This window comes from Acinonyx jubatus, chromosome C1, assembly GCF_027475565.1.
Source record: "Acinonyx jubatus isolate Ajub_Pintada_27869175 chromosome C1, VMU_Ajub_asm_v1.0, whole genome shotgun sequence".
In the NCBI taxonomy this organism is placed as follows: Eukaryota; Metazoa; Chordata; class Mammalia; order Carnivora; family Felidae; genus Acinonyx; species Acinonyx jubatus.
In genome coordinates this window covers 42,837,001-42,854,436 of record NC_069381.1, presented here as the reverse complement: position 1 = coordinate 42,854,436, position 17,436 = coordinate 42,837,001, and the positions used below count along the sequence as shown (strand labels likewise).

General features: G+C 54.1%; 1 protein-coding gene and 1 long non-coding RNA gene across 3 annotated transcripts in view; one reads left to right on the top strand and one right to left on the bottom strand.

Moving 5' to 3' along the window:
• Positions 1 to 17,436, top strand: part of GLIS1 (GLIS family zinc finger 1) — a 227,239-nt gene that overhangs the window by 41,435 nt on the left and 168,368 nt on the right. The window lies entirely within an intron of this gene.
• Positions 13,178 to 16,717, bottom strand: LOC128313868 (uncharacterized). The gene is made up of 3 exons (XR_008294884.1): positions 14,325 to 16,717; positions 13,637 to 13,739; positions 13,178 to 13,437 (listed from the first exon to the last, which is right to left on the bottom strand). It is a non-coding gene; the product is annotated as an uncharacterized LOC128313868 (long non-coding RNA).

The window sequence follows — 17,436 nt, the reverse complement described above, 5'->3', positions numbered from 1 at the left end:
AAGCACCGTCTGGAGCTTCTTCCGCGTCACCCTGGAGTGTGTCCCGAGGGGCCCTTGCCGGTCACATTTATCTGCAGAGCTGCGGGCTGAGTTGTCCTCCAGCTCAGACATCCCAAACTGGAGTGGCGGGAGGGGTGTGTTCCCAAGGGAGTTTATGGGATTTTCTGGTTGGTTCTTTAATGGAAGTCCTGTTTGTTTGCTGTCTGGTCTGGGCTGATGGGGTGGGTGGGGTGGGGAGTCCTCGGAATGTTGGCCTGGGCAGCACAGAAGGCCTCTTTGGGGCAGAGGAGGGCAGACGTCAGAAAACAGAGACGGGAGGTTTTCAAACGTAAGGGGTAAGGTTGCTGGAATAACTGGTCTCACCCCACCCCATGGATCCTTGTATTTCAGAGAGGCGTTGGCTGCAGTGGTTAGAACCACTGGCTCTGTGCCCAGTTCTACCTCTGATGGGCTCTGTGACGTCAGCAAGTTTCTTAACCTCTCTGTGCCTCCATTCCCTTGTCTGTGAATTAATAGTAGCACCTACCTCATAGGTTATCGTTAGGCTGAAGTGAGGTGATGTATACAAAAGCATTGAGAACAGTGTCTGGCACAGAATTAGTGCTAAATAAACGTTAGTTGGACTGTGCAAGAGGCATGAGGACGGGGAGGTCCTTCCAGTAGAACTGTGTCTCCTTCTTCCGAGTTCCTGTTTAGTTCGGCTTCACTGACACTCACTGAGCCCTTAGTGGGGCCACGCCCTCCACTGAGAGTGGAGCCTGTTCTCTGAGCCCATCCATCCAGGGGTGCTCACAGACTGGGCAAGGGGAGGCTCAAGAACAGACAGCCCCTCCCCCCCTCCCCTGCCCCCCGCCCAGGAGGCAAGGATCAGGGACGTAACAGTAAATTGTGGTTTGAAGGATGAATAGGGGTTCCTTGGTGGGGAGCAATTGCATGTGTAAGGTGACTAGATTAGGAGGTAGAAATGGAGAATGGGGTGACGAGGCTGGTGACCGGCTCACAAGGACCTTGAATGCCAAGCTAAGGAAGTCAACTCTGCCCAGTAGGCAGGGGAGCCACTGAAGGATTTCAGACGTTGTCTTTCCACTCACCTTGCTTAGAGGGCCAGTCATTGCATCATTCTCGGAGTCGTATGCCATGTGACTGCCTTCCCCACTACCTGGTTAGTGTCCAGAGGTTCCTTGTCCTGCCTTCTCCCGGCTCCTTTCCCCGGCCTTGAGGGAAGCAGCCTCAGTAGTTACTGAGACAATTTATTAGTTCACCCCGTAAATCTGGAGGCACCTCCTGTAAAATCCTGGGCACCATGCTAGGCACAATATGGAGGGTGGGGCAGCACAGTGTACAAAGATGCCTGTGGATGGTGGGATAGCACATCAGAGGCCTTCTGTTCCTAGTCTAAGGTGCTTCTCTCATGAGGCTATCATCCAGGATCAAAAGGAAAGGTCTTCACAAGACCGAGAGTATCCTAGGAGTTCCACGAGCAGATGGCCTGTTCCAGCTGGGGGTGTTGGGCAAGGCTGTAGGGGGGCGGGGAGGCGGGGCTTGGAGCACTGGCGGGAAGGAGATGCCAGGCAGCACCATCAGCGTGGGCAGAGGCACAGGACAGGGAAGGCAGAGGGCGTGTGTGAGGAGCAGCCATGAGCTCTGCTTGGCTTGAGCAAAGGGTCTGTGGCGGGAACAGAGAAATATATTAGCTTGCAGGGTCTTGAGCGCCGGGCCAAGTGAGGCGGGGTGTGGATGGAGAGGGGAGTTTCGTTTCCCTGTAGACACAGGGAGCCATGGAGAGCATTTAGCTGTGTTCTTGTTACATAGTATAGTTCTTTGGGGAAGGGGCAAGAAGTGAATTTATCAGTCTTTAAGGTGGGGATGGGTAGTGTGGATCCTTTGTTTGCAGAAAGGTAACTTGTTAGGAAACCATTATAAAAATCCTCAGAAATTTCTGCCTTAATGAAGAAGGCAGTTTTTTTCTCCCACAGATTCTTTAATACTTGGGTTTCAAGCAGGGAATAGCAACACATAATTTATTTCTCCTGGTGCTTGATCTGAGATCCCATGGGAAAGAACAGGAAGGAATTAGTGAGCTCTATATTACAATTTAATTGCTTGAAGGAAAAATATTATTTTTTATTGTTAGCCATTAGCTGCTTCTAGTTTTATTAAACTCAACCCTCTGCCGAGTGCAGCATTAGCCGCTTGGAGCTCTCCAGTGCCCCGAGGGAAGGAAAACCCTCAGAATGGTCCCACCTTGTAAAGCAGGGAGTTACTGCTGGGATCTGAGCAGCCTGGGATTCTTGCATTTCTGGCATCTCTGTAGCTGGAGCGCAGCCTTGTGATGGCAGGTTTAGTCCCCATTCTGTCCCTGGCACTGAGACAGAGGCCAAGGAGGGCTGAGGAAGGGTCCCTGGCCAGCGCCTGGGTCAGGCCCGAGTCTCTCCTAAGATGTGTGAACTTGGCTGTATTGCTCTGGTTTTATACACGGGGTTTCTAGGGGTAGTTGCTAGGCCTAAATGAGACTGTATGTAAACTGGATACCCTGGTATTCAGTAAGTGCTTGATAAATGCTGGTTAATGGGTCCCAGTGCAGAACACTTCTGGCCATTGCCCTTTCTTTGTTTTGACTCCAGGCTCCAAGCTCTGGCCTACTGGAGCCCTGCTTGAAGGGCTTGCCCCACCTTAATCCCTATGCACTGGGGAGAGAGAGAGAGAGAGAGAGAGACAGGCTCCAGCTCAGCCTGACTCTTCCACGGTGTTGCCAGCTCTGTGCTGGCTGTGTGTCAGCACCTGAGAGCCATGCCTTAGACAGGCCTGGGCCCTCTGAGAGCTCCCAGCAGGATGGGTGAAGACAGATGCGTGAATTGTGATGGTGTAACGTGGCCAGCGTGGGACCTTGTCCTCCCTGGGGGCCTGGGGGAGGCTTCCTATGCATGCGCCAGGGGTAGTTCTGAGGGACTGGGAAGAATGGGCTCACTGCGTCGGGGTGGGGGTGGGGACTGTCTTCATTCCCTGTCACACGGGTGTGTGTCCTGCCGTGACACACACCTTCTCCTGGTTGGAAGGTCTCCACTCACCCAGCTCTGCAGTGTCTCTTTTTGATCTCTATATCCTCCCTCACTCTGTTCCTTCACTCTTTCCCTACAGCTCATGCTTTTTTGCACCCATCTTCTTGGTGGACTTGCACCACCGCCTTGGAGGCTTGTCACTCCCTTTTACAGGTGAAAGGTCACCCAGCTGGGGAACCTGGCCAAGGACTGGTAGAGTGCAGCCAAGCAGGGGGCTTCCCTGGGCCCTACCTGCCCTGGCAGACCACACAGAAGGCTTTTGCAACAGATGGGGGCCTACTGTGCACTGTCACGTTTTCACTGACTTACCTTCCCTGACCTACTAGGAACCACTTGCCACTTGGCCCTGGTCCATCACATCCCTCTGGGGAGGCAGTGAACCCTTGTTTTCAGAGTGGCCCTTGTAGCACTGCACTGAGGCTACCCACTCCCCCTCCCTACCACCCCATGACCTTGGCTGCTCTCTGTGTCAGAGGTGTCGCCTGCACATTTCCTGCTCATCGAGTGGCCCTATGGCCTAGGATCTTCCAAGATAGCCTTCATTTAGTATGATAGAATTTAGTTCCCGCTGTTCGATACTTAATGGTGCGTGCAGGATGATGTTGAGAGCCTTGCATAACCTGGTCTACAAAAACCCTTTTACTGCAGGTCCAGGGTCTGAGCCCTGGAGTGACTTGGTCACACAGCTATTAAGAGGCAAAACTGGGGTCCCCACAGTGTCTCTCCAGCCTGGGCTTTCTTCCTGTATGGCACTCCTGCCTCCTGATGTCTCCCTGTGGCTTGACCTTAATGGGCTGGTCCAGAAGATCAGGTCAGCGGAGCTCTCCTGGAACACTGGGTCCCAGCCCTTGAGAAGGAAGGCAGAAAGGGCCCATCCAGACCAGGGTCAGCCAGCTTGCCGAAAGGGAGTATGGAGTCCTGAGCTTGGACCTGAATCCATGGGGATGTGTGGGGACAGGAAGAAAATGGCCATGTTCTGCCCACCTACTGTGTGCCATGTGCCATGTTGCCTCTCCTAGTCACCCCTCCCCGCCAGCGCTCAACTACCCTTACCCTGAAAGCACATGCTCCCTCTGTCTCTGTGCTTCTCCCATGTTCTCTCTGCCTAGAGTGCCCTCCTTTCCTTCTGTATTTGGCTAAGTCCTGCTGGTCTTTTAAGACTCATTTCAGGACCAGCCTAGAAGACCTGCCCTGACCCCCAGGCTGGGTTAGGACCCCCTTCTCAGGCCCCCTGAGCACCCCTCCCCACAGCACTGACCACCTGTGTGCTGGTCACCTGTTCACTGTCTCCCCCACCAGGCGGTAGGTCTTGAGGTCTAGGATCATGTTCATTCTTCTCTGTCCCCAGTGTCCCCCATCCGGCTTGGCTCAGGGAAGTCTTGTCCAATTTGATGAGTAATGATAGAACCCCCTGTATTGTCCATATTCCGAAGCATGTTCACATCCATTGTCACTTTGAGTCTCACAGCTGTCAGAGTTTGGTAAGGCCGTGGTGATAAGGTGAGGAAACTGAGGCTCAGGAATTTGCTCTGGGACTGAGCTCCAAGTCCGAGGCCTGCTGCGCTCTCCCCCTGCCTGCGCCATGCCGTAGATGGCGCCTGCTTATGATGCCCACACCCTTGGCGACCCCGAGACCAGGACTGCTTGTAATCAGATTGCCTTCCTCCCCACTGAGCTCATGCTGCTGAGAGAATGGAAATTTGTATCAGTGGGTGGGGGTGAGAGGCTGGGTTGGGGGCGGCTCTGGCTGGGGTGCCGGGAGACCTGGACGGGATGGGGGTGCTGGATGGACACACCAGGACCAGACTTAGTGGTTCTGGCCTCTGGGCCTGAGGCCTGCTGAACACCATCCCAAGTGATTGGCCAGATGCCTACACACATGTCTGAGTGTCCTGAAGGTTTGGGATGGTCAGTAGCAGCAGGGAGATGGATCAGTCTTCTCTGGCCTTTTGAGGTGAAGCTGGCCATGGTGGTGGCTTCTGGGCACTGACTGCTCCCAGGGAGACCTGGGTTCAAGTTCTCCCTGGTCATGAATGCTGCTGAGTTGACATAGGGGCATGTGAGTCACTTGCCTTCTCTGTGCCTCAGTTTTCTCAACTGTGAAAGGGGAATAATAGCGTTCTCATAGGGGACTATAGAGAGGATTACATTCTTTTTTAAATTTTAATTTATTTATTTTTAAATGTTCATCCATTTTGAGAGAGAGCGTGCGTGCACAAGCTGGGGAGGAGCAGAGAGAGAGAGGGAGAGAGAGAGAGAATCCCAAGCAGACTCTGTGCTGTCAGCACAGGCCCCAATGTGGGGCTCAAACCCACAAACTGTGAGATCATGACCTGAGCTGAAATCAAGAGTCAGATGCTCAACTGACTGAGCCACCCAGGCGCCCTGAGAGGATTACGTCATTACACAGTGTCTGAAACATACTGAGTGCCACGATTACTTCCTTCTCTGTGAAGCGGATATGTATGCTGCCCTACTTATCTCCTTGGGTTGATGTGAAGTCCAGATGAAGCTGTATACATACTATAAAGTGCCATACGCTCATGTTTCCTCAGAAGGGAGGTGGACGTAGAGGAGAGACCCTGGCTGTTGAGCAGCTTCTTTGGAAGGCTAGGCCACCTTTCTGGGGTGGCTAGGCCACTGGGAGGCAGGCTGACAAATGGGCCAGTCCAGCCAGCAAAGAATGAGCATCTTCATCCAGAGTGCAGGCAAGCGGAAGGTGTGTTCCAGGAAGACCGTGGGGTTTATCTGATGGCAATGCCAGTGGTTTCAGCCCAGTGGGGAGAAAGAAGGTAGAGCTGGGGTGGCCTGGATTTCCCTAACTTGCCTTCCCAGCCCTTTCCTCACTGCAACCCCTAATGCTAAATCAGGGATAATAGTAGCACCCACCTTGCAGGTCACTGTGAGGGTTAATATAACCCTGTGAGATAAGGTAAGTAGTATGTGTTAATATGTATGAAGTACATGGCAAATGCTCATTAACTGTTACATATTCTTATCGTTACATTCTTCACATTATTATGCCATTCTTTCCACATAGGTCCCAAGTACATTGGATATGTCTTGTTGTTTTATGGTTGTGCTGAGTACTTTTATTCTTTAGGCAATGGGGAGCCATGCAGGGCTCTTGAGCAAGGGTATGGCATAGAGCTCGGCTTTTAGATGATTAATCTAGCAGTGGGCTTAAGCCTCATTGTGAGATTTGGATAGTTCAAAAAAAAGGATTTCTTATTTTATGGACTTTTTAAAAATGACTTCTTGGGACTCCTGGGTGGCTCATTCGGACTTCAGTTCAGGTCATGATCTCTCAGTTCATGGGTTCAAGCCCTGCATTGGGCTCTGTGCTGATAGCTCAAAGCCTGCTTCGGATTCTGTCTCCCTCTCTTTCTCTGCCTCTCTCCAGCCAGCGTTCTGTCTCTCTCTCTCAAAAATAAGCATTAAAAAAAATGACTTTTCAAATCATTCTCTTTTAGTTGGGGGGAAAAGAGAGTTTGGATGGGAAGGAAAAGAAAGCTTGTGTTAAGAAAAACTGAAGACGGGGCACCTGGGTGGCTCAGTCGGTTGGGTGTCCGACTTCGGCTCAGGTCATGATCTCACAGTCTGTGAGTTCGAGCCCCGCATCAGGCTCTTTGCTGCCAGCTCAGAGCCTGGAGCCTGCTTCTGATTCTGTGTCTCCCTCTCTCTCTCTGCTCCTCCCCCACTCAAGCTCTGTCTCTGTCTCTCTCAAAGATAAATAAACATTAAAAAAAATTTAAATAAACGATGGCCCCAAGTCAGGTTGTGAGTGTGGAAAGAAATCCCCCTGCCCCATTGGCCTCATACGTGTGGCACTTAGGAAGAATTCTAATATACATGATCTCTGTGCCTTCAGGGATGCAGACATTGGGTGGATCTGGTCTGGTGGCACTGGTGGCACTGGTGGGTGCAGCTGGATTGGGGTGGGCGTAGGAGGGAGGTTGGGACTGACCGAGAAAGGAATACAGAGGCCACTCAGAGAAACTGGAAGTTCGATAAGGTGAGCTGTGTGGAGATGAAGGACCCTTTCTTAGCAAATCCGGAGCTCAGCCAGTGTATGATTTGATGCTGGCTGAGTGGCTGCTGGGAGCGGCCAGTGGAAAAGCTGAGGGGAGGCAGGGAGGAAGGGGGAACTGAGGAAGGAGGGAAGTTCAGGGAGCTGGGGGTGTGGGCGGGCAAGGCCCTCGGCAACTCTGAATGTGTGTGCATGGGACCCTGGGCCCAGGGGCCTTCCCAGGCTTCATACCTAGTGACTTTGACTCATGGAGTCCTGGGTAGACCCAGAATCTGCATTTTAAACAAGAGTCTGTGGGCAAAAGGCAAAGTCACAGGCTCTGAGGAATACTGATTTAGGCCCACCTTTGCTTCCCATAGTGGGTAGAGGGGATGATGTGACAGGCAGCATGAGGTAAAGGGCTGGGCCTAGGCCCAAGGGACTCCCACTGGCGGGACAGGGGGAGGGGTGGGCCTAGCTTAAGGGGGTGGGAGCAAATGTTTTGGAGGGCTTTGGTTAGAGGCTGGTCGCAAAAGATGGCACAAATAGAGGGTATGTGGGGATCCAAGATCCAGGTGGGGACTGGAGAGGGGGTTGTCCAGGGAATCACACTGAAGGGTCAGAAGCGGAGGTCCACAGCTAGGGAGACAAAGGAGGGCCAGAGCAAACATGACGATGGTGTGGGGGGTGAGGGTGTGGTGGCCTTGCCCATGGAGATAGGGCTGAAGTCAGGGCAGGACCAGTAGCCACCCTGAGTGCCTCGCTCTGGGTTCCTTGAAAACCCTCACAGATCTTCCAGCTGGAAGCTGTTTGGGTCCCAGAGCCTGGGCGGGGGAGGAGCGTGCTCTCCTGTGTGGGGTAGGTGGTCCCAGCCAGTGGTGAGGATCAGGGAGCTAGTATTACAGACGGGGAGAGATGCCGAGGCTCTCCATTCATTCATCCACTTGTTTGCTCATCAAATATGAATTAAGGGCCAGGCTCTGAATAGGGTGCTGTCACATGCTCCCTTCCTTTTTGAGAGGCGGTGATGCCTGGTGGTTAGGAAAGAACATGCCCCTGGAGCCTGAGTATGCATCATCCCTGCTCCTTCACCTGCTGGCCGAGCAACCTTGGGAAAGGTACTTAATCTTTGTGTTTCAGTCACCTCATCTGTTAAAAGGGGGGGGGGGAAATAACTGCACCCGCTTCAGGGGGTCGTCATAAGTACTTGCAGTTTAAGTACCTGCAGAGTGGCTAGAGTGGCACCTGGCTTTTGTTATCCCCGCTTCAGCCCCACCTTGGACAGTCCATGCAGCATGGCCAGCGTGTGTTCGTGCTGACACCAGTCCCTCTGCCAAAATGCCCTTTCCTCCCGTCTTTGCCTTCTAAAGGCCCGGTTCGGATGTGCCGCCTCTCAGTCTCATTTTCTTAGCTGAGAATAGGAGTTAATCCTTTCTGCCCTGCCCGCCTCACTGGGTGACCCAGGGAGAAGAGACTGCCGTCTTGTCCTTGGTTCATCTACTAGATGTGGAAACTGGAACTGAGAGGTGCTTGTTGCATTAAAGGGTCCTTCCTCCGTCTGGGGGCTTGGCAGGTCAGTTCAGGCCAGAGCCTGACTGCCGTGTCCCGCACGAGGACGGCTGAAGTGGTCCCCGCTGTGCCCTGCAGCACGGACCTTCAGATCCTTGAAGATCACCCCTTCTCCATCACGTGGGGCTGGAGTGGCAAGATGGTAGACAGGGCCCACCTCTGCCTGGGGCCCTGGAGGTGCTCCACGATGGTGCTGAGCGAGTGCCTTCATTCTAGCAAAAGGTTCAGGTGACAGCTGGACCTGTCGCTGTTTGATTCCTGTTCTCTGCTCCTTCTGGTCTGTGCTGGATGGTGGGGACCCAGAGATAAATCAGGTCCAAGCCTGTCTGGAGGAGCTCACAGCGGAGGGGTTGGGCAGCTGGGTATGAGATAATGACCACACAGAGTGACTTTGGGTCCGGAGCCCAAGGGAGCTTCATTCCTGAGTAGATGGGCTGCCCCAAGATCCAGAAACCCTCCTTCCTCCCTCCCTCCTGCTGATGTCTATACCTCCCTGGCAGGGCCTGCCTCTGCTGGGCACTCCCTCTACCCCCTCCCCTTGAGGTCAGGACCCGGCCCGGCACACAGTGACTGCCCCCAGCATGCTACCACATCTGTCTTGCTGCCTTTACTCTGAACCACATGCTCCTTCCCCACGGCACTGTGCCTTTCCTCCACCTTTCCCTCAGCCTGGGCTGCCCTTCTTTATATTTTTGCCCATTTCCTCCCTGATTTACACCGTTTGGCTCAGGTGTCACCTCTGTGAAGCCGTCCCTGAGACTGACTTCCCTCTAAGGGGCTGTGGCCCTGTGTGCTCCACGCCCCCCTCCTTGTTCCTGTGTTTGTCTTCCCAAAGTCTGTTGAATGCATAAGATTAAGCCTGGGCAATCCGTGACTTTGGGCTGCTGTCAACCTCCCCCTCCCATGGGGGTGGTGTCTATGGACAATCAAGTAATTTGAGAGGAAGTACTCAGTTTTCCACAAAGTACTATTAAAGGCAAAAGTGGGATTACCATACCAATTACGATGACTGTTTTATCTCGGTATCGATGCCTGGCATGGAGTTGGCCCCTGGGCCGGGGGCATGTGGCTAGTGCAAGATCTCCCAACACCTGGGCCTTCAAGGCTCTGCCAACAGGTGCCTGTCCCCCTAGAGTTCTCAAGGTACTTGCCAAATGAATTCTCCACCATTCAGTAAAAACTTGAAAACTCTCCAAGTGAGAACATTGACTTACTCATGGACACGTTTAGCAGATTTTTACTGAGCACCTACCGTGGTTCATGACACTTTCTAGGTGCTATGGGGCTGCCCTTGGGGAGCTGGTGGTCTAGTGGGGAAAGCACGTGTCAGACAAGGGAGGAAGCACATGCTGTGGCGGCTCAGGGAAGGAAGGCATCCTTCCCAGTAGGGGTAAACCAAGGAAAACTTCCTGGAAGAAGGGTCTTTGTTCTGGGCCTTAACGAATGGAAGGGTTTTAGTGGTTAATGGGAGGGAGAGCAGAAAGAGTGGTTGGAAAGGCCAGCACAGAGGCGGGGGGCGGCCTGGGGATGGCAGGGCAGTCGGGAGTGCTCAGCTCACTGCCTGAGCAGGAGCTCACACATCTGCACGAGGAAGGAAGGGGATCCTTCTCCGCTCTCATGTCTTCCCTCTTCCCCACCTTTCCCTTGCGAAGTGCTCAGAGCACATGTTGTAGGGACTAGTCAAAATAGAGACTCAGACAGATTTATCCCCTGTGAGCCCATGGTCGCATTCCTGGGCACAGGAGGGGCGGCGGGCCCGTGGAGATGTTTGCAGAGAAAACAGAGCCTAATGAGAGTCTGATGAGGTGCTTGCCATGAACCAGGGACTGAGCAGGCGTCGCCTGCCACACACAGGGCCGAGCTGGCTGTGCAGGAAACACTGCTTATATGGCCCCAGTGGGGCGGCCCCCAGGGAGGGCAGGGAAGCTGGGGTCCCACAGGCTTGAGATCACTGTGTGGCCTCTGGCAGCCTGGTTTACCTTTGCAGCCGCTTCCTCACCTGAGACGCGAAGGATCTGTGGCTTTCCCGAGCCAGAGTGAGAGTCAGATACAGGGGAGGCGAGCAGCCGCCCCAGCGCCTGCACCCGTGAGCTTCCACAGGTGGGGGCAGTTGTCACCGTCACCTGGTGACATGGGGCTGCCAACCCCCGTTAACTGGAACGCCCATTAGCCAGAGTTCCTGCCTCACCATCCTCACCTTGGAGAGCAGGTGGCAGGAAGGTGTAGGAGAAACCCCTGGGCTGGTTGACAGGAGGCAGGGACTTTGGCCTAGGGTGGACCCATCATTTGTTGAGCAAGTTTCAGGGGTTGAGGAAGAGAATAAGCAAACCCACTCTCCAGCTGGGTGACCTTTAGGAAGCTCCTTGGCCTCTCCTCCAGGTGAGGGTGACAGGGATATGATAGTATCTGCCATGAGGTGTTATTGTGGGGATCAAACTGGACAAGCCCTGACACGGGGGCTCAGTGCTTCAGATTTGGCAAAAGCTGAGTCCGATTGTTAGACCAGGTGCTAGGTGTTGCATCCAAAGTTTCCTTGGAATGGCGGGGAAGAAATAATTTGTAAAAGAACCCCACGGGAAACTCTTAGGAGATCCTTTTTTTCCTCCTTCCTGTTACCCCTCACCCAAGACGGTATCTGAGAGATCCAGGCAGACAGCACCATGAAGGGTGTGAAAGGTGTTAGGAGCTGGGCCCGCTTCCCTCCCAGTGTCTACAGAAGAGGCGAGTGGCCCCCTTCCACGTCTGGCTCACCTGCCTGGTTTCGGTTCCAGCTCTCACCTCCCCTTGCTCATCTGCCTCCATCCTGTGAAAATCTTCCCTTAACTCTGGACCTGCTAGGTTCCAGCCCAGGCTGTGCTCCTCATGGGCTGTGTGACCTTAGCTAAGTCACTTGGTCTCTCTTAGCTTGTGTTCTCACAGCCAAAGTCCTGGCATTGGGATCGCTCTCAAGAACTTAACAGAATCCTACACACAGCTCTGGATTCCTTTGCATGTCAAGGCAAGGGAAGGGCTCAACACTGTCTGGAAGTTCAGTCAGATGACAGACTGGGCGACCCTGTAGGACGTGGTCTGACCTCCTTAGCATGGTGGACAAGGCCCTTCAGGATCTGGCCCTACAAACATACCCCTCCGTCCTTCATCCGGGCCACGCCGAATGTTTTCATCCCCTGGACACACCATGTGTTCTCATGCTTCCGCGCCTCTGGATAGTTGCTCTTTCCTTGGCTGGAGAACTCTTACTTATTTCTCAAAACTCAGCTCAAATATCCCCTCTTTGAACATCTTCCATCTTTTGCAAGCAGAGCCCATTATCCTGACTAAATACAAGCACCATTTACCCTGTGTCCTAGTATTTTGGCTCCGTTCTTTGGTTCCTGATAGGCTTTGAGCTTCTCAAAGGAAAGGAAAAGTCCCGATTCATCTGTGCCTTCAGTGCCCGGCTCAGGGTCTGGCACAGACCAAGCAAAGACCAGTTTCCTTCGCTTGTGAGTTTTGCTCCATTTCCCACCTGCTCTTCTTCTCCCCTTTGGAGGGAAGAGACAGTACTGTGAGTGAGAACAAAGCAGTGTCCTCTGTGGCAGAGGCATAGGAGCTGGCGGGAAGAGGGGTGGGGCTGAGGCAGGGAGGGGAGAGTTGTGCTTTGAAGCACTGAAAGATAAGAAGGGGCCATTATCTGACCTGCCGGTGTGCGGCCTCCATAATGGGCTGCAGGGCAATCTTCATTCATTCATTCATCCAGTGAGCATTTAGTGAGTACACAGGTGCATGTCCAACTCTGTCTGGTTCCCAGGGAAACAGTGGAGAATAAAAGAGCCCCTGCCTGCAGGAGCTCACAGTCTGGTGGGAGAGATGGAGGAAGCAGTGACCATAGGCAGGACTGGGACAATGCAGGGAAGCCCTCAGGACGGTGACGCTGAGGAGTCAGCCCAGCAGCCTGGTGTGAACTTTGGGGAGACGTGAAATAGCTAAAGGGTCTGGCAGAGGGGAGGGCCTGTGTCTCACACAACCTGTGGATGAGAGTTGGCATGTCACCGGTGGGGGGTGGGGGGTGGGGGTGGGGTTGCAGGTCAGGCTGGAGGGGTCAGGGAGCAGTTCCTGAGGCCAGATGGTCGGGGACGCCTTGCTTCTGATCAGATGTGGATTGGAGGGCCCAGGAGGCTGGCGGCCAGGGCCAAGGCTGGCAGGGAGGGGAGGAATGGGTCAGGGCCGCTATTTGAGACTTGGCGACTGGCTGCATGTGAAAGATGAGGGTGAGGGAGACTGTCGCAGGCAAGTGGGGAAGTGACAGTTGTCTCAGGAAATAACTTGTTGGTAGAGAGGGGAAAAACACAAAGGGCTCAGCAGGGATCTCTGCAACTCAGGGTAATTTTGGCTTCGGAGAGCTAGCCCTGCTAATCAGATTGTAAAAATCAGGTACCGGGGTTTTTGCAGAAAATGAAGCAGATCAAAGCCAGGGTCGATTAGGCTCTGATTAAACATTGCCGAGGAGGGTCAGACTCATTACCGAGGAATGTACACAGGCCGGCAGCACTGACGGGGGATAATAACAGATCGTACCCGGCAGCGCAGACACCACGGCGCTCTGGGGACGCAGTGCTCCACGGCGGGGTGGCCACAAGGAATGGTATGTCCGCAGGCTCCGATGGGCACGAAGGTGGCAGGGGGTGCGTGTGGAAGTCTGGTCCCCCCGTCTGTGGCCTCCGTGGATGGGGACTGCTCCTGGGAGCCGGGCATTGGCAGAGGTCAGCCAGAGCGTGCGCCTTGCTGTTGTCTACCTTTGCGTGCTTGCTCATGCCCTTCCTGCTGGGTGGAGAGCCTCCTTTACCCTTTTCCTCTTTTAAGCCTTCCCTCCGGGACCTCCTCCAGGAAGTCTTCCCTGACCCCCTAGCCTGGGTGAGGTATCACCCCCTGGATCCCCACAGCTCTGTCATTCTGGGTTGTCATCATCTGCGTGTGTGTGTCTCCTCCCCCCTCCTGCCCCCCCTGCCCCCCCACACACCTTGAGTCCCTTGATGGCAGCATGCCTCTCCATGACCTGTGTGTCCACTGAGTGCCAGACACCGAGTAGATGTCCATTCACTCATCTGGGCAGAACCAAGTCCCTGAAACCACAGGAAAAGAGCAAAGCAGGGTCAAGCCCTGCTTACCTGCCTTAGGAGTAACCCCAGGACTTTGGCTGAGAGGTGCTCATGGGGGTGGGGGGGTGGCACTGGGAGCCCGCTGGCCAGGGTCAGAAGTCCCTGAGTGTCTCACTCTCCTGCTGCCCAAATGAGGAAAGGCAGGTGGCTCCTCCAGCCTGGAGTCCACGGAGATTCATTAGAAGAGAAGATGGGAAGGAGTCCAGGCTGAAGAGCCTGGATTTGACGCTCAGAGCAATGGGGTGCTGCTGAAGGTTTGATTTGGGGCAGTGACACAAATAGAGCTGTGCTTCAGAAGACACCTGAGCTGCTTCTTCGTGAGAATGGGGTCCCTCTGAACCAGCTGCCCAGGTAGATTGAGCTCCCACGGGCTGTTTCAGCTTGCAGTATAAAGCGAGGCACACGTGCACTGGTCCCCATGCACAGCCCTGAGGGGCCCGGGCTAGTGTTGAGCACGGAGAGCCCACGTCCGCCCAGGAGTGAGAGGGAGCAGGACTAGCCTGAAATCAGGCCAAATTTGCTTTACACCCTCCACAAACCTTCACCTACCATGTGGCAGCTCTGTGTTGAGCCCTGGGGGTCCTCTGAGGTTCTAGCAGCCTGGCTCCCTCCAGAGACAGGAGGAGGAGCTGGAATCCAGAGGTCCGGGAGGGGGCTGCCCATCTGAGGAGACACGGACACTCCCAGGGCTGGCTGGGAACGTTTGGGGTTTAGAAAGAAGGAACACGAAAGCCTGTAACCTCCCAGCTGGAATGTGGACACTTCATCCATCCTGCTCTCGCGCCCCTCCTCCAGCCCCATAAATGTCCAATTTGGGGAAAGGATTCAGCTCTAAGCCCCGGCAGAGTAAGGTTGATTAAGGAACTGAGCTCCATAAAATTGTCCGTGCTCTGGCAGGCCGGTGAGTTGAGAGAGTCGCTGAACCTCAGGCTTGGGAAGGACTGTCCAAAGCTTCTCATCCCTCCAGGCCAGGCCCTCCCCGGGCCCCGATCCCTTGTGCGGCGTCCCCAGCAAGTGACCACCCCACCCCGCGTGTGTTTGAGTATCCCTGCTACCCACCCTCCCTCGCCGTATACCCTTCAGGGTGTGACACTCATTACCAGCTGAGCACTTACTGGGCACCTGGGTGGTTCCTCCATTCAACAAACCTGCCCCATGCTGAGCCTTCTGCCGGTGCTGGGGACACAGTTGTTGTTCTTACCGGGAGCCAGGCACGTTGCTGACGGATTTGTTTGATGCTCTTATTTGATCCATGTGGGGACTGTCCTTGGTAGCTGGCACTATCATACCCCCATTTCACAGATGGGACCCTCAGAGGTAGAATAACTCACCCAGCGTCACCCACCTCTGCACTCAGTCACTGTGCTCTGTGGCTCGTCAAGAGGGGGCCTTTGGTGTGGCTCTCAGGCCCTGGAGACTGCCCTCAGGGGTTCAAAGTCACAGCTACCACTTCCCTTCCGTGATAGGGGACTTAGTGCGTATCAGTGCTCAGAAGAGGGCCTGGCTCTTGGTAAATGCTGAGGAGGTGTTAGCGAGGTCTGCCAGCAGTGCAGGTCGGGGAGTGAGGACACGGACCCCCAGATTCCACATGCCAGGACCGAGCTTGTCTGATCATTGTTCTCGATGCAGCCCCCTGACTTGCCACCTCCAGTCCCTCTGCCAGCCCTGTCGTTTTGACTTCCTGAATCTCTCTTGAGTGTGTCCACTTCCATGCATCTCCACTGTCGCCACCCCAGGGAGAGCCTGGCCAACTGCAGTGACCTCCCATCTGGTCTCCCTGCTTCCCCACAGGCTGTTTCCCACCCTGCAGTCGGGGGGTGACCCTGTATAACACAGATCTGGTCGCGCCACACACCCTCACCTTGCTCACGGCTCTGCTGGGTTGCTCCTGTTTTCAGAACAGCACTCGCGTTTTGCACCTTAGCCCGCAGGGTCCTGGGCGCTCTGGCCTGTGGCCGCCTCTGTGGCTACATTCTTCAGTGGGCTCCCCCGCAGTCTGCGTATGCTAGCCACACTAGCCTTCTTTTCCTCCCTTCCAGGGTGCTGTTCCCTCTGCCTTGTGGCCTGTGCACGGGTCATTCCCTGACTTGGACTGCTTTCCCTTCCTCTGCTGCAGCCTTTGCCCACATAATCTTTACTGCTCTGCGTGTCTCTGTTCAGATGCTGCTCCTGCAGTTCAGAACCTTCCCCGACTTCTCTCCTGGGCCCTCATAGCGCCCTGTGCAGGCCCTTTGCGCCACCTGCAGAGTTCATTTTGCGTTTATCCGGGTGATTCTTACTCTCTGACCCTCTCGCTAGGTGCTAAGCTCAAGGCAGGGACATCTGTTTAGCTCATCATTATGTCCACAGTGTCTGGCATATAGTGGTCTGCAACAAATGCTTGTTGAATGAAAGTTCAAAGGAAAGAACGGGAAGGTACCCGGGGACCTTTAGGAGGAGAGGAGGAGAATCCAGTGGAGTGAGCCTGGGCCTCACAGGTGGTCAGCATCTCTGGGGACCTTCTCTGCAACAACTCTACCGCATTGTGACACTTTACTGGGAAGCTCACCGATTGTGGATTTCTTCGGGTGGGCCAGTATCCTCCTTGAGCCACCAGGACCTCTTTCGGGGAGGCAGGAGGAGTTTGGACTGATGAAGCCAGCATCGACCTTTCTGCTGGGCATCCCACCTTTCTGAGAAGGCCCTGTTCCAGCCTTTGTGGAGGCCTGTGTTAGCTTCTTCTCTTCTTTTGGGCCTCAGTCTCCTCATCTGTAATATGGCAGGGTTGTCTGAGATGATCTTTGAGGTCCCTTTGTACTCTCTGGTAGTATGATTTAATGAATTACTGCTGCTCTTTTGTTTTTGTTTTTGGTTGTTTTTTTTTTTTTTTGGGTGAAAATCCTCATAGATTAACCAGTGGTAAAAGGGCCTCTCCTAATCCTTTTCCTCCTTGCCCGACCTCCCTGGCTCTGTGGTTACTGCTCTCTCTCTCTCTCTCTCTCTCTCTCTCTCACACACACACACACACACACACACACACACACACACAGAATCCATTCAGACAGGAGCGTAGAGGTATCCTAATGAGTGATGCCAGATCCACCCAGGTAAAAAGTTACCAATCTGCGACACCAGCACATGGGCTCACTGCCAGGGCCTTTGGCATCTGCTTGTGCCCCTGCATTCCTTCTGGGGACACATGTTAAAAGGTAACCCACAGAGGAAGTCCCTGTTCTGATTACGTTCAGTTTATTTCAGTCACATGTATGGGGTGAGAGGTGAGTGACCATTGGCCTGCCCAGACTGTGAGTGAGCTCCTCACATGGGGATGCAGGGACCATGCCTGATTCTCCTCATCCCCTGGCCTGGCCCAGGGCCCGCCGCCAGGTGTCAGCCCTGTCAGTGACTGCTAGATGGCCAAAGGAGAAAAGGAATGGTTGCAGAGTGGGGACAATTGCAGAGTGGGTCGTGGGGTTGGGGTTGTTGAAGGGGTTGCAGAAAGGGAGAGAGGCTCGTCACCTTTACAACAGGAAGCATCTGTGCAGGGTTGGTGCTGAATCTGCCTGGAATGGCCCCGGCTGGCCAGATGCCAAGAGTTTATTGCATGCAACACAGCAATTTCAAATTTCCTTTATTCTCCAAGAGCCGATGAATTAGCTGAAAGATTAAGAACACTTGCAAA